The sequence below is a fragment of the Mastomys coucha genome, unplaced genomic scaffold (assembly GCF_008632895.1).
Source record: "Mastomys coucha isolate ucsf_1 unplaced genomic scaffold, UCSF_Mcou_1 pScaffold22, whole genome shotgun sequence".
NCBI lineage: Eukaryota > Metazoa > Chordata > Mammalia > Rodentia > Muridae > Mastomys > Mastomys coucha.
The window spans coordinates 100,448,365-100,462,883 of record NW_022196905.1 but is presented as its reverse complement, the minus strand read 5'-3'; the positions used below and the strand labels follow the sequence as shown (position 1 = coordinate 100,462,883).

General features: G+C 43.8%; 1 non-coding gene across 1 annotated transcript; it reads right to left on the bottom strand.

Annotated features, from left to right (window-relative positions):
• Positions 1-8,090: 8,090 nt before the first annotated feature.
• On the bottom strand, positions 8,091-8,197 carry LOC116071571. The gene has a single exon (XR_004110981.1). It is a non-coding gene; the product is annotated as a U6 spliceosomal RNA (small nuclear RNA).
• Between the last annotated feature and the right edge of the window lie 6,322 nt (positions 8,198-14,519).

Below are 14,519 nucleotides of genomic sequence, written 5' to 3'. Positions count from 1 at the left end.
TCATGAGAAGTGATTTTAGATCTGAATCTTGCTTTTCCAGTGTAATGGTGTGTCCAGGACTTGCTATGATGAGAGAATTAGGTTCTGATGATGTCAAGTAACCTTGGTTTGTGTTGTTTATTTTCTTACACTTGCACTCCACCATCTGCTTATCTCTAGTGCTACCTGCCCTTGCTAAATCTGACTGGAGCATGTCTTTCCTGTGATCCTGGTTGTGTCAGAACTCCTCAGAGTCAAGCTGTCTCTGTGATCCTGTGATTCTGGGATCCTGTGACCCTGGGCTTGTTAGAGCACCTGGGAGTGGAGCTTCCTCTGGGTGTTGTGGGACTGGCTGTGGAGCTTGAGTCCAAGGTCTGCTCAGGATACCAGCCCAGACAGACTGGAAGGAACCCAAGCCACTGGGCCGGAGGAGTTCCTGTGTGCCTGGTTCTGCTGGTCCCAGTTACTCTCCGTGTTGGGACAGATGTTGGGTCCTCCTCACCTCTGATCCTGGGCGTGTCGGGGTGCCTGGGAGTGGAGCTTCCTCTGGGTGTTGTGGGACTGGCTTCGGAGCTTGCACCCAAGGTCTGCTCAGGACATCCTATAAATTCATTTTACACCTTGTGGCATGTTCTCAACTGCCGAGCTGTCTCCCCAGTCCTAAGAGGATTGTTGAGAGCAGCACAATTCAGGTAAGAGCTCACAGGTGAGTCAATAGATGCCCAGCTGCTGCAGCATAGCAATAGACACTTAGAAGCAAGATAACTAAAAATTAGAAGGAAGTCTGACACCTATGCCTGCATTTTGTGCCAGTTTCCATTGCTGAGGTCAGACTCCTGCTGGGGTGTGCATAGGCACGACTCTTAAAGACTGAAGGCCCCAAGAATCATTGCAGTAAACCGATAGTCACCTTGGAGTACAGGCCAGCGAAGCCTTAGAGGCAGGATAGGCTAACCCTGCCCCCCGCCCCCCACAAGATGAGAACAGGAATTTATGGGAGAGGTATATGTCAACTGGCTGATTAGTAATTTATTCTTGACAACCTTTCAGGATTAGAGGTTGGACAATGATGAGCAGGATTATGTCTTGACCAGAGCTGCTTGTCTCCTGTCTCAGTTCTTCTGTTTAAACTTAAAGGTCATATCAGTATCCTAAAGATAACCTTGGGGTCACTGGACCCTTTTATCTGTTCTAGTAAAAATCAATGCTAGTGTACATGAGGGAAAGTTAAGAATTACGTGTGAAGGAGAGTAAGTGTGTATGGTCTGAAGTTAGGATAAAGCATAACAGAAGTGGGAGTGTTTTGCTGTATGTATTATGAATTTTTAACAACATTTGAATTCTATATGATTCTGTATTACTTCTGGATCAGACAGGAAGGAAGAAAGGAGGGCAGCTCCAGAACTCTCCTCCTTGGACTGGAAATTGCTTAGTGGTTAAAAGTACTGTTGCTCCTGCAGAGGACCTGGGTTCAGTTCCCAGCACCCACAATGGGCAGCTCACAGCCACCTATAACTTTAGCTCCAGGGGGTCTAATGCCCTTTTTGGCCCCCGAGGGTACCTGCACAGAAGTGGTGCACAAACATACACTCAGGCACACGCATATGCACCTAGAATAAATAAATCTGTAAGGAGGTATTCTGGGTCTTCATGGATGAGATGTATCAATTTAATACTTGATCACTGACATTAAATTTATTAACACATCACTTTAAGTTGATAAATGAATCCAACTTTTTAAATATTTTAGGTTTTATCACTTTTTCTTTTTTTAGAGAATTCAATTGTGAGGCTATTTATTGCAGCAGGCAGAACAAAGGATTTCAAGGTGATGAAATTAAAACCTGATGTAGAACTTTTACTTTAAAACCATTTACTTTAAAATTTTACTTTAAAACCATTCAGAACTTTACTGATTCCATGATGATGTTTTTATCATTTAACCACATCAAGTTGGGCACCATGGTGTATGCCTGTGATCCCAGCACCGAGGATGAGGCAGGAGGATTAAAACATTAGCCTATACAGCTAAATAAAACAGGACTTTAAAGCCTTCTACACATACTTAGTTTTTCCTCAGAATATCTTGATAGTATATATAATGTAAATATGGCCTACTTGGTAAAAGGCAGTCAGTTTTGGGCTGTGCAGTTCCTTAGCTCAATAAATGATAGTCCCAGGAAAACCAAGAAAGGGCCTCCAAGAGTTGGCATTATATTTGAGACTTTAGAAGGAAAGAGCAGAGGGCACAGGTAGAAATGTGCAGGCCCGGGGTGGTGGGGTGGTAGCCACGGGTATTCTAGAGGCAGAGGTAGAAATGTGCAGGGCCCGGGGTGGTGGGGTGGTAGCCACGGGTATTCTAGTGTTACCAGAAGGGAAAGGGTGCAGTTGTAGATATCAAGAATATCCAGCTATAAAGACCACATCATATCAACAAGCTCATTCTACAGAGCCAGGGAAAGGAAGCCTTCCCAGGAGTGGAGGTGGGAATAGAGCTCAAGCGCCTCTGCCTCTTGCTTGGGCTTCTGAAAGTCTGATTGGATCACAGAAGCCTAGAGTTCCAGGTGAGAGCTAAGCAGTGCCCTCCTACACGGTAGTCTTGTACAGGATGTGTGCTGCAAAGGTGAGGCAGGAGTTAAAATATGATTTTTAGGGCAAGTGACTTAGAAGCCATAAAACCATTTGGGTAACTTTAGTTTCATATTACAGGGCTTATGTTAACACAGAGAAGCAAGTGTTGGGAGGAGACAAACAGAGATCAGCCAGATGGTTCAGCATGTAAGGGTGCTTGCTCTGTACCCTAAGGACCTGAGTTCCATTCCCAGAACCTCAATGTGGAAGGAGAAAACTGATTCCTAAAAGTTGTCTTCTGATATACATACACACACAATACTAATTAAATGAAGTGTTTTTAAAAAGTAAAAAGTATCAACGAAAAACCCACTAAACCAACCAGGAGCTGAGGAATTTATATTTCAGTGTCAGAATTCATGGTTATTTGATATTCACTAGAACCTAGGTTTATCCCTAACACTAAAGAATAAAACCGTCAGCTTTCACTTTTACCATTAAACAGAAGAGGACCAGGCACAGATTATGATTTTATGACGAACATTAACTAGGGCTGGGGAATTCTCTGGAGTGGAGCTCAGCTGCTCAGCTTGCCTCCTGTGAGTGTGTTTCTGTCCTTGTCATCTCTTGAGGCCACACCCCTGATAAATCTTTTATTTATTTATTTTTATAGGGAGGAATTATTTGTTTTTGCCTATGCCTTGTATTTTCTTTATGTTCGAAGATGTTATCAAACGATCCCCTTTGGACTCTTCCCTCACAAGCAGCTTGTCTTAACACAGCCGTGGCACTAACACTGATCAATGAGAAGCATACATACACATACAGACATACAAAGCAGCCTGGGAGGGTAGCGGATCCCCATGGCCCTCACCCGCAGGTTGTCCACTGTAAATGGAGCTAGTGAGCCCTGCTAGCCAGTGGGCTGGCAGGACAGCATAGCAGCTGGCTTGCAGAAGGGACCCGAGCTTCGTTCCCACCTGGCTTTCTCAGACTTGTCAGTACGCAAGTGTTCTTTCTTCAGTCGAAAGGCAAAACCACCTCCGGGTGTACAGCCCCAGGGTTGTTTTGAGAGCAATTCTAAGAGCTCTAAGGAAGGTGTATATCCACATCTCTGATTTATGTAAAACAATCCGCCCCAAACCAAAACAGACCCTTTCCCGCCGCGGGTCTGGCCTGCTTCCCAGCTGTTGGCATTCTCTGGAATCACTCGCAGCACCAGTTGCTCCACCGGAGCTGGCGCAAAGTCAACAGCTCCGCCAGGCAGGCGCCCCACGCGCCATTTGATTTTGCTAAATCACTCCTTTGGCTAATATTTCAGGCACAGACACGCGACGCATCTGGCTCCGGCTAAATATTTTCAGTCTCTCGGATCCCAAGGTAAATATTTGCAGGGTCGATGGCTGCAAGGCGGGCGCGAAGCTGAGCGCGAAGCCGGGCGGTCCTCAGCTTTCCTTAAGGCCCGGGTAGCTGCCGCAGCGCCCCGCCCCCACGCCCCGCCCACTTCCCCATAAGTCCCCGCGCGGCCTGCTCCTAGCTTCTTGTGTGCAGCCTGTGACCGGACCTCAGCTCCCGCGGGGTTCGTTTCGAGGTTAGGCGTGCGTGTTGTCCCGTTGCCACTCGGTAAAGCTCATGCTTGCACTTTTGTTTATTTTCGGTTTTATTTTTAGCAGATATTGGCTCTGTTCTCCCCCAACCTCTGCTAGGCAAGGTGGTAGGCGTGGTCACATGTGGAGTCAGGACACCAGGAGAAGGGGTAAGGAGGCCTCAGAGAACCTGGAACAGGTTTGGTTTGAGGGGCCAGTTTAGTTTGAATTGCCCTCTGAGCCTGCCTCCTGGGAAGGGATTCTACTATGTCAGGATTTTCCTACACATGTGGGCACATTTTAGGAAGAGTTACAAAGTGGGCTTTGGACCTAGGAAAAGATGGATTAAGATATATTAGATATAAACTTCTTTATTGTGGCAGGGTAGCTTAGGTGTAAGCAAAGGAACCCATGTGGATACCATGGGGACAAACCTCCTATCCTAGGTTTGGCCTACCGGAGACCGACACTTCTTTGGACATATAATTGAAGTGAGCATTTGAAAGAACAGAAACTAAATATGTTGTAGTATTTTAAACACTCGATCCTGCAATGATATGCTTGTCATCTGTTGCTTTAATTTATTTCCCTCCCCACTGCGTTGTAAGGTGGGACTAGGGTTCGATTGTAGAGTTGTACAAATGCATCAGATGCATCCTTATTTTAAATGTTCATATTTTCTTCATCATGGCTCCTATAAAATATTAACTATGTGCCTACTATACCCAGCTAGGGAAGGGTATTCTTAAAAACTGTTAGCAAAAGTCAATAAATAAAACCTTTACAAGTTCTCCTGGATTTAGAAATCAGATTGAATCCCAGGTATTCAGACTCCAGGCTTTGCCTCTAACCTGTGCAGAGTGGATGGATCTAGCTAGGCCACATAGATCCTTTTTGGGTGCAGCTAAAACATTTACTGGCAGCAGGCTCAGATCCTGCTCCTCTTGGTATCTGGGGCCTCCCTTGGAGCCCCCTCTGATGTTTTCTCTTACTGCTGATTGACATTCTGACTTCCCACAGCAGCTGCTGGAAAGCTTTGCCGATCTCCCTGCTATTGACAGAAATAGTGGCAGGTAGTTTGTGTTGGTGACCAGTTCCCAGTCCCACCATCCTCACCTTGTGTCCCTGGGCCTTCATCTCCAGATTCCCTCACTTCTTTATATTTCCAGCATCTCTCTTTCCCTCCCCAAGCTCAATTTTTCCTCAGCCTGTAGAAGCTCCAACCATATTTTTCCTAAGGCTAATAATTTCCCCTGACCTCACTGTCAACCTCTTAAGGGTTTTTGTTTTTAATATTATAAGAGTCATGAGTATTTTTAGTAAGAAACTTGGGGGAGTCTAGGGAGATGGCTCAGTTAGAAAAGAGCTTGCTGGGGAAGCATGGGACTTGGAGTTTACTTTGCCAGCACCCAGGTGTAGTGGCACAGGTCTGTAACCCCAGTTCTGGGGCAGAGAGGCAGATACTGGGGGCTTGGTGTCTAGCTGTCATGGTTTGAATATGCTTGGCTCAGGAGGTGGCACTATTAGAAGATGTTGCCTTGTTGGAGTGGGTGTGTCACTGTGGGTGTGGGCTTTAAGACCCTCATCTTAGCTGCCTGGAAGCCAGTTTTTTCCTAGAGTCCTTCAGATGAAGATGTAGAACTCTCAGCTCCTCCTGCACCATGCCTGCCTGGATGCTGCCATGTTCCTTCCTTGATGATAATGGACTGAACCTCTGAACCTATAAGCCAGTCTCAATTAAATGTTGTCTTTATGGGCTGGAGAGATGGCTCAGTGGTTAAGAGCACTGACTGCTCTTCCAGAAGTCCTGAGTTCAATTCCCAGCAACCACATGGTGGCTCACAACCATCTGCAATGGGATCTGATGCCCTCTTCTGATGTGTCTGAAGATAGCTACAGTGTGCTCATGAATAAAATAAATAAATCTTTAAAAGAAAATGTTGTCCTTATAAGAGACACCTTGGTTATGGTGTCTATTCACAGCAGTAAAACACTAAGACACTAGCCAACCCAGTTGAACAAGAAGCTTCAAGTTGAGAGAGAGACCTATCTGCAAAAACAGGAGGAAGAGCAATTGAGAAAGAGCTTCCTCAACATGTGTCCTTATGGGTGAGTAAACCAATGTATACATTGCACATACAACACACATGAACACACACATCAGAAAAGTGTAAACACATGTTTTATAGGCAGAATTACACTTCTTGAACTCGTGGCTAATATCAACAGCTTTTGTTTTCATAGCTTAAACTTTATTTTCCCTTGTGTGAAGGCCAGGGGACACCTTCACTGTCATTTCTTAGGGGTCTTCCATCTCACTAAGACACGGGCCCACTGATTATGGTTAGGCTGGCTGACCCATGAGCCCCAGGGATCCACTTGTTTCTCCCTTCCAAGCACTGGGATTACAGATGTGCACCAGTACTTACATTTTTATGTGGATTCTGGAGATCAGCTGAATCATCTCTCAGCTCCCTTTGAGACTCTCATACTGTGTCTCATTAGAATGTTGCTTCATGACAACTTAGTGTAGGACCTGACAGGTGATACTCATTATGGGGCTGTGAGTGATCAGGGCCCTGCCTCTCCCTTTCTGACGTGTCAGTGCCTGGTGTTCAGAAGACAGGACTACAGCTTCCTGACAGTTCAGTACATAGCAGTAGGAGAAAGGATGTGTGGTGGACGAGAGAAAGGGTCCTAAGGGCAGGAAAATGAGTTGGTAGCACGGAATGAAGGAGGAGCCAACGTTGATGTAGAGTTGGCACATTTATTTATGTCTGTTTTGCAGGTGAGAGAGTTGAGGATGTTCAGTACCTCACTCCTCATATACTGAGTACTAGAGTACTGTGTGAATTCACACAATAGAGTTCACACAATGTCCTGTGCACATTGGTGTTTAGGCAACTCTCATCTGGACCTTGCCTAGGGTCTAAATGTCCAGCAATTCTGAACAGAGACACCTAGTGGCCTTCAGCCTCTTGACATGAAGATAGTGACAGACAGTCACCCTAAATCTTCAAACACTGAACCTTCAAAATGCCCTGAAGGGGTTCCTAAGGCCTTAATATTTATGCTAGTCTCTCGTACTTCTGGAGGGAAGCCAACAACAGCCACCATTGGGGGATTTCTACCAGGCTTATTCAAATCCCTTAGCAGCAGTTACCCATCTTTGTCCCCTCCTGGTCCTTACCTTGCGGGTACCAACCTGGTTGCTGTGCGCTTTAGGACCTGGCAGCCAAAGCACAGTGATGCCTTTAAAGGAGGAGTCTGTGGTGTCTTACTTGGATGGCTGAGCCTTGCCTGCCTCTTGATAGTTGGAAGGACTTTTAAGGCAAAGCACAGGGCTGGCTGGGCCTCAGCAGTAGGTCTTTGCTGCTACCTAGGTGTTAAACACACCTATATTCAGATAATTAAAATAAATCTTGTGTCTCCACCCCTACCCCAGGGACTTACTATGTAGCTCTGGCTGTCCTGGAACTTTCTTTGTATCTTTGTAGACCAGAATAGCCTTGAATTCACAAAGATCCTCCTCTCCTGCCTCTGCTTCCCCTACTCTGGGATTAAAGGTGTGTACCACCATGTCCAGCTCTAAAATAAATCTTAAAAGAAAACAAAAATCCGGTGCAGGTGCAGTGGTACCGATAGTGAACAGGTCCCCTTCCTGCTGTCTCACAGGTGAAGCTTACAGGTTCTAGCCTTTGTCTCTTGGTTTTATAAGATGACCATAGGCATGATAAAGAGAAAACCTGACTTTATTTTCCCAACACTTTGGACAGATTTGTTTCTGTGTATATATATATATATATATATATATATATATATATATATATATATATATATATATATATACATATATATATACATGCACACACACATATATATATTTCCATATATATATACACATATATATGTATATATACATATACACACATATGTATATGTATATATATATTTTAAAATATGGAACGCTTCACGAATTTGCATGTCATCCTTGTGCAGAGGCCATGCTAATCTTCTCTGTATCATTCCAACTTTAGTATATGTGCTGCCGAAGCGAGCACCATATATGTTTTTAAATACTGGGAACCTTGGTGGCATGTCTGTGGACCTAAAGGTCCAGTAACAGTGATCACAGGCTCAGAGCTATAGGGTAAGTGACTTGCTCTGACACCTCTGGACCTGTGAACAGAAAGCAAACCTTTCCCCTTTGTAAGCTCTTATCACAGGCATTTGTTACAGTGACAGCTGACTACATGGAGAAACAACAAGACATTTCAAATAGTGACTAAAAGTTAGTAATGCATCAGCTGGCTACAAGGATCCACACATGTCTTGTGTGCCAGCTTATGGATGGGCCCTGGTGGTCAGAGGCTATACTAGGAATTTCCAGAGAAGTACATGTGAAACAGTTGTAGGCCATAAAAACAATCTCATTTTTGCATGTCACAAGCGTTTCTCCTAAAGCATCCCCCAAACTCTGACCCCTAAACAACAAACACTCACTGTCCGCTGCTGCAGACAGCTTTAGCTATGCTACACAGCACTGGTGAGAATCCTGCTCTCCTAACTCCATTTTGATTTAAAATCTTTCGTGTTTGAGATGGACTTTTCTTTGTTGACCATGGGCTGGGTTTTGCCTGCTCATTAGGTGTGGTGCTCCAGGCTTGTGGTAAATCCTGATTGGAGTACAGTATAAACCCATTCATTTCCTGGTGAATGTATAAATGTATATGGATGTTGATTTTTCTCCTCCCTGTCACTAGCCACTGAAGAAGTAGCAATTTAAAGCGATTCAGGTGTGCTTCACATCTGTCCCTTATAAAAATGTGGGTGCGTCATGATTCTACACCAGCTTGTCTTGTTTATTATGGAAAGAGCTCAATCTACCCATTTGATTTGCCTCCTGTTTTGGCTATGAGCCCCCCTCTTTCTTTATGACAGTCAGTGTGATTTGTGTGCAGAGAGACAGGCAAGTTAGAATTTGGGAAAGGGGAGCAAGGAAAAGAGGAATGAGACCCAGTATCTCTGCACCAAAGCCAAATCAACAGTTTTGAAGATCACAGACTCACTTGCTTTTGAGGGACAAGGGGAATGGGCAGTGTAAGAAACTGTGGTACCTTCTTTTATCTGTGGGGGCCAAAGACACAGGGACACATCAGGCCCTGGACACACATATAGCAGGTGTGGCCAGTAATGGCTGCCATATCAAGGTGGCAAAAAGTAGAGTTCCTCAGTGTACTGCCAAGTGCCCAGTCCCCAGGTACAGACCTGTCAAGACTCAGAGCCATGTCTCACAGGGTCCCAGTCCTGACGCTCCCATTATTTGGTAATGACAGTGATTGATATCAGAGAGTAGGCATATGGCACCCCCCTTGGTACACAAGATAGTTACTGCTGCAGACCAGGGACATCCCTGTGTCTTTGGCCTCCACAGAAGGCTCAGCAAAGCCTAGGTCTGTGACTCTGCTATGGCAGCAAGCAGGTTGTTAATCTGATAAGCACCTTCCTGCTAATGTACATATGTGTGTGTAGGGGTGGTGATAACTGTCACTGTTGCTTTACTGTCCTGGTGAGTGGAATGTGGGACACTCTAGTGACTGCACACAGAAACACTCTAGGATGAGCTCAGTCAGCCGTGGGTGGGAGTCCAGGCTCTGCTGCTTACTAGCAGTGTGACCTTAAGTTGTCTGAATTTTATTTTCCTCACCATTAAAATGTAGCTAAGAACACTGACTTTGAAAGTAAGATGAGATCCTATGGGAACTGTGTTGAGCACCATTGCACACAATCAAGTTAAAGGCAATGTTTCTGTAGGGGTGTGGCCACACCTCCAGGGAAATTCTCCTAATATCAGGCACTGTTTGTGCTTCATCTCCCAGATTCCCACCATGTTCAATCATTTATTCGTTTGTTCAGTAAACACGTGGTAAATATTCACTGTATCTGTTGATGGGCATTGCATGCATGAGACCATTTGCTCACTTTTGTATTGCTTTGCTTAAGTGGGACCACATAGCAGAGGGTCCTAGAGGGACCTCATAATATAAGCCTGGCCACTTCAGTGGGATCTGTTAGAGCTGGGTGCTTAGGAATCCATATTTCCTCCTCGTGCCTAGCAGGGACTCTTGTATGTGTTGGAGCATTCCTGGGCATTGGAAAATGGCAGGGGCTGTGTAGGGGAAGGGAGAGGTGACAGCCAAGTAAAAGAAAGAGAAGAGAAAAAAGGAAAAGGAGCAGCTGTTGTAGCCACAGGCACAGCTTTGGCGGCTGCTCAGCCTGAGGGCTGTGGAAACAGATTCTTCAATACTATCTGAAAATAAATATATCAGAATATTCATATGTTAGTGAAAGTAACTTAACTCCTACTTAGAAGGGTTTTTACAAAAATGGGCCCAGAGAGTTTTTTTCATCCTACCAAATATTAAAACAATACCAGTACATGCAGAACTTTGAGAAGACAGAATTGAAGAGTTCACTTTCTAACTCATTTTGGAGTTAGACATTATGAGAAGATTTACACACTGGTATCTCTAATAAACACAAGAAAAATTATTAATAAATTAACAGTGAGTGAACACAGCTTTATACAAAGAGGGAAGCACATTGTGTCCAGTAGGGCTACTCCAGGATGTAAGATTACATGACACATGTATAAAGAATAGTCTTCAACATTAATAGAAACAAGGAAAAAAGATTATGGATGCATAAATAACCTTTGGTCAAATTCAGCAGCTGTCTATGACTTAAAGAGAAAACCCCTTTAGGAAGCTATGAAACACCAGGGACTCTTTCAACTTGATGAGTCTTCTTTTCTGTCCCTTCGTTTGACCAACTAACCAACCTTCAGTCCTTCCTTCCTTTTTTTTCTTTTTTCTTCTGAGACAAGATCTCACTATGTTGCCTTGGCTGGCTTGGAACTCACAGAGAGCCCCTTTGCTTCCTACATGCTGGGATTAAAGGTGTGTAGCATCATACTTGGCAAGATAAAAGACTGTTACTGGAAACCTACTTCAGATTGGGTAATGGTGGAAGGCTTTCCTCTGAGAAGCTTCTATAAACTGAGTTGCTTTCCCAAATTCTGAAAAGTTTCAAACACAAATCAAGCCTCTCTGGGTTTTAACCCAGACCGATCTCACAAGCTTGTGTGGTGAGCAGAGGTTGGGAAATCTGCCTCAATTTAGCTCCCTCAGGCAAGCTGGCTGCCCTTCCCCAGGTGGGCTTTGATGGAGAGAGTCCTGCTTATGTCTTTTTCAAGGTTCATTGGGTTTTGATTTTACACTAATGGAGGGTCATATGATATTTTAGTTCGGAATGCTTCAGTTAGGTCAAATAGTTCTCTTGATGAATGTGAAACAGACCATCTTCTAGCACTTTGAGGTATACAGACCCTGTCTTGGTTATGATATTATTCCTGTCTCATTATTACACTTTCTGATCTCCTTTTTTCCTTTTCTTCCCCACCTTAGCCTTCCTAGACTCTGGCTATTGTCTTCCCCCTGCTCTTCTTCCTCCTCTTCTTTCTCCCTCTCTCCCCACTTATATCTCTCTAACAAGAGTGTCATGTAGGCTTTCCTGGATCTTGCTATGTAGTTGAAGTTGACCCTGAACTTTGGATCCTCCTCCTGACACCTCCCAGGTGTTGGGGTGACACCTGCTTTATGTGGTCCTGAAGATTATCTTTAGTTTCTTGCATGCTAGGCAGACAATCCTACCAATGGAGCTACATCCCTAGCTAGGAGTTTGTTCTTTAAATGGCAGCACAGTGTCATTTTCTTTCACTTTAATGACTGAATACTACATTTTCTTTGTCCATTCCTCAGTTGATAGCATTTTGGATACCCCTTGTTTTATTTGTGAATAGTTAATTTGTTAATTTGGGAGTCCAGGGCATAGATGTCTCCCTGACAAATTCATTTCCTTTGGATATAGATCTTGTAGTAGAACTTATCAAATGATCTATCTATCTATCTATCTATCTATCTATCTATCATCTATCTATCTATCTATCTATCTATCTATCTATCTATCTATCTATCTATCTATCTATCTTGAGATGGTTTTCACAGTAGCCCAAGCTGTCCCTGAATTCATGATCCTGAGTTCTGAGAGTATAGTCCCATGCCTGATTTTTTTTTTTTTTAAATCTGTTGTTTTTGAAATGAGGTAGTATCTCACTGTTTTTTATCTACATTTTTGTAATGATTAATGATGTTGACTTGGTTTTTCATGTGCCTGTTAGCCATGTGTTCTTTCTTAGACCTATTTATAATTTTTAAAATTAGATTAGAAAAGAAATCACTATTGAGCTTTTAGAGTTTCTTCTGTTGCTGTGCATTAGTTTGTTGGATTTGTCAGGCATGTAGTTTGTAGATATTTTCTCCTGTTTTTTTTTAGTTGTTTCTTATGTGTGTGTGTTTCCTATCACTTAGAAGGGTGAGCCAGAGTGAGGGAGTGTAAGAACTGGGTTCTAGCAATTGCTGCCATGGAACTGGCTGCCTTGTGTCAGATAAACCTCTCTGGGTCTTAGCCTTCTGCCCTTTTCCAGTTAAAGATTTAGAGTATCTTTATAACTTTCACTTTGTTTTCCAGCAACAAGACTTTGGACAACGAAGGTGTTATCTAGATGCTGAATACGGAAAGGAAGTTTAGGATTCTGGGTGACCAGGGCCATGTGAGCACAGTGAAGACTTTGTATAAAGCGCTGTGTGTTCATCTCTCTCATCTGAAGATAGTTTGTTAAGAGTGGGGCCACTCTTTTCCATGTCAGAAAATGGAGATTAAGGGCATTACTGACAACATGAGCACATGGTTTGGGCCGAAGATCCTTACATGTCCTGACATGAAATTGTGTGAGGTTATTTGTACGCTGACGCGAAGACACTTTTAATATCTAGATGAGCTCAGCCTGGTGCTCTGAATAAGAACTGCTACTATAATTTCTGTGCCTTTCATTGTTATCTTATTCCTACAAAAGCCTTGCGAGGTTGGTTGACTCAGGGGTCAGGCAGAAAATAACTGGCTTCCACTTTTTTACTGATGGACGCTAGAGGTAGGTAACTGAGAACTGCGTCTGCTCTGCAAGGTATGGGGGGTGTGTTTCGAAAGCCCCAAGGGAGTACAGAGTTTCCTGAAGATGTTGTAAGGAAGCTGGCTGACTTTTGAAACCATGCAGTATTTTCTGCTTGGTTATGACTGCAAAGGTGCTAGGAAACAAACTAAAAACTAGTACCTCCTTGAACTGGAATTTCCTTCCTGGACCCCAGGGATGAGGCTGGCTCACTGATGGGAAGTCTCCTGCATTGCTTTCATCCACAGGCCAATTGGTAATCAGTTTTCAAAAACAAGTATTTTTCCTTGGGGAAGGACAGACAAGGAGGGTTTTCAGAAGTTCCTGTTCTGCTAGTTTCCTTTGGAAAAAGAACTTTATTGCTCATGCCATGTTTTATCAGGACATTTCTTGGGGAATTGGTCTCTGTCTCCATGTTATGCTGCAGGATTATGACAAGGACGCTCTACCATCGGTTCTGATGAACGCACACCCCAGTGTGTGCTTCCCAGGCTGGATGGCAGTTACAATGGTGACACCAGACTTCAGCTTCTAGGCACACTTTAAAGTCACCTCTTTTCTTCCAGGTGCTCTCAGCCTAGCCGAAGTAGGCTTCTAGATACCTGTACTCTTCTATTTCTGCCATGAATCCTTAGAAAAGTGACTCGGTCCCTGATAGAGGAGCAACTACCATTGGGGCATGATTTGCCACAAGATGTTAAAACTGTGGAGACCCCACTAAGTAGGTGAGGCCTGAGACACTTGTTCTTTCCAAGAAAGGTTCTTATTTGAGTTTAGTATTGAGTTCTTTTCCTTCACTCAGGTCCTTTACATGCAGGGAAGAGCTCTTGTGCTGGGCCAATCTCCAGCCCTAGTTGCTGTCCATATAACCCAGACTGACAGTACAGCAATGCTCCTCTGCCTTGCTCCCTGGAGTGCAGGGCTACAGGCATAAGCCACTACACTTGGCTCCTAGCAGGGTTTTTAAATTTGATAATATCACAGGAATGGGAATATTCAAGATTTTTTTTTTTTAAACTCACAGTCTGGATATTAATAGCATGCACTGTTCCTGGTGTTTCATAGTATTTAGATGGAAAGTGACAGTCACTGTCAAAACTACCCAGGACACAAGCCTTCTTTCCTGAAAGAGCAGTGGGGGTTTCCTGAAACTTTCTCCCTATTCTCTGCAATCTTGAGTTCACAAGAAAACCTGGAGGTAATAATTGTTGAAGACCACACAGTTTTTAACAATGAAGAATGCCACACATCATGGTGATGATACAGGACTTTAAGAAAGACATAAATAGCACCCTCAAAGAAATACAGGAGAACAC